Source organism: Blennius ocellaris (genome assembly GCF_963422515.1).
Source record: "Blennius ocellaris genome assembly, chromosome: 1".
In the NCBI taxonomy this organism is placed as follows: domain Eukaryota; kingdom Metazoa; phylum Chordata; class Actinopteri; order Blenniiformes; family Blenniidae; genus Blennius; species Blennius ocellaris.
The window spans coordinates 26,174,946-26,177,547 of record NC_137650.1 but is presented as its reverse complement, the minus strand read 5'-3'; positions in this window follow the sequence as shown (position 1 = coordinate 26,177,547).

The window sequence follows — 2,602 nt, the reverse complement described above, 5'->3', positions numbered from 1 at the left end:
TGTGGTCCCTCTGCACGGACTGAAGTGTGGCTGCAAAACGCAGACAGATGGAGAAGTGTTAGCGGTATTTCACACATTGCAAATGGTAAATACTGGCAGGTCTGGGAAAATATCCCTTTGAAACAATCACATACATGTAGATGACATTGAATAAACATGTCGGTCACACGGCCACATGATCACAAATCAAGAAACAAGAAAAGGTTTGAATAGACAAGCTCGGAATGAAACTCTTAATTGTGAAAGTATAATTCATAATGTGTCATTTTATAGGGTTTATTTGAAAAGCTTCTGCAATTTTCATACATATTTGCTAAGGCTGTCACTGATTTTACTGCATCCTGTCATTGTTGTTTATTCTAAGTGGTCACAGAAAGATTACTCACTGGGTGTACCAGGCACAGGCCTTAAGTGAAAATGACTTCACTGAAATAACAAGTACTACAAAGATACCCAAAACAATTAGAAAATCCACAAACAAGGTGACCACAGAGTCACAAACTTCCACAAAAACAAGGGGTGGCAAAAAAAGAGATTAATCATCCGCAAGGTTAAAAAGTGATGTAAAATTGACCGAAAAGAACAAATCAATGACAACTAATAACAGGACCTCAAAAAGCATTATTGGGGCTTTTTTTTGTTTAGTTTAACCAGAGAAAACACATGCAAACCCACACAGAAAGACCATGCTTGGATTTAAACCCTAGACATTCTTTATGAGCGAAGAGTGCAAACCATGACATCCTCCTGCGATGATGAGAAGAAAACATATTTAGATGACAGAGCTATCCTAATTCTCTGAAGGAGCGTGTGGCCTTCTCTTCGTGTCTTTGCAAGGATTCTGCTCTCGATGAATCCATTATCCATGAATACCTATGAATCCAGTCATAGATGTAAATGGACTTGGAATATTATAGAACCTGGGTTGCACAGTGGGATGGAGATGAGCAGTCGCTTTTCCCAGTTCAAGTCTGGGTCGGGCTGTATTTTGCATGTTCTCATCATAACCCCATGAGCTTTCTCTCAGAACTCAATTTCCTTCTCACAGTCTTGGTGTCTCCAAATTACCCCGGAGGCGTGAAGCTGAGCGTTTCCTGGTCCATTGCACTGTGTTTGACATGGGATGGACTTATGACCTGTACAGGTTGTAAGCCGTGTTCATTAAAATATCCGCTGGGCTCTGCACCATTTTGATGAAGAATAGATTAGTGCTATGGAACCTCTATCCAGGTGAAATACAAAACGATTTTAAATGCCAAAAGACAGATGAAATATCCCAAAGGCCATTTGAAAGAGAAACAAATCAACAACAAAGACACAACTACTACAAAGCAGTGTTTTTGTGTATGGGATCTATTGTCTTAATACCCGCATATAAAGATTAATAATAGGGCTGACATCCTATGTTTTAAACTGGTAAGTTGAGCGGATACATTTGTACAGCCTGAATTAATGACGTAATTGAAGAGGGTGTGTTGTTTAACGTTGAGTACGTGCATATTGCACAGATAACAGATGCTACATCTCAAAAAAACACTTATACTACTGCTGCTGGTCGCACTTTTCACACTGCTCCAATTGTTGGACTACATCCAATAAGTCATAACCTTCAAATCATTATAGACATGGGATAAATAGTCCAAATGAAGCACACATTACGATGGGATGACGATGACAAGGCTAGGTTGGCTAACGGCCGCTAGCAAGCTTAGCACACGCTCAGCTCCCAACTGCAAGTTAACTGTTGTCTCGAAAAACACCGCTTATTTTGGTTTCCCCTTACCTTTCCAACAGTCACGGCTATCGTTTATAACCACCGTAATGTGTTCCAATGAGCCACAGAAGTCCGTTTTCGTGTAAAAACAACTCGTTAGCAATGACTGAATAGTGGTATGGAGCACACCAAGCGCCAATATTTTCAAACAAGAGCCGTGCCGCAAGGTCGCAGCTGATTGGAGGAGAGCCGCCGCGTGCTGGGCGGACCGCGGTGACGCAGAAGGCGTGCTACTGCTGCTCAAGGTGGAGCCACGCCGTGCTACACTACGGTAAGCTACAGCTAATTTTCCGGGGGTGTAGACACGATTCTCAGCATCACTACATCATGTGTGACCGTTCTACATTGGAGCTGGTTAGATTTCTTTCCAGCCTATTGTGTTCAGTCCTTGGAAACCCGTGTAGATGACGGCGTCGTCATCCAACATGGTGGCATAGCAACAACATCAACTGCATCGCTCCGCTGTGTTGTAGTTGAGACATTCACCCTCTGATGTCCTTCTACCAAACACACACATATAATACGACAATGACGACCGAAGCCATCAGATGTTTCCCAACAGGTGTGAAGCTGAACACATCCGCAGCATGTGTAGGCGTGGGCTTACGTGACGTCCACCCCTGCACGTTTTTTTACACCATGATCTGGTGTTTTTAGCCAGCCTGCTACACAACTAAACTCCATTTTTGTGTGGTTGGCGATTGAACATCGACGTTGCCGATGATGCTACGTTTTTGTATTCATTAAACCATCATCAGAAAACCTCATATTTGACAACGTGTTGCTTTGAGGCCAACGTGACCTCTTCCTCACAACTAGCTTAGCTGC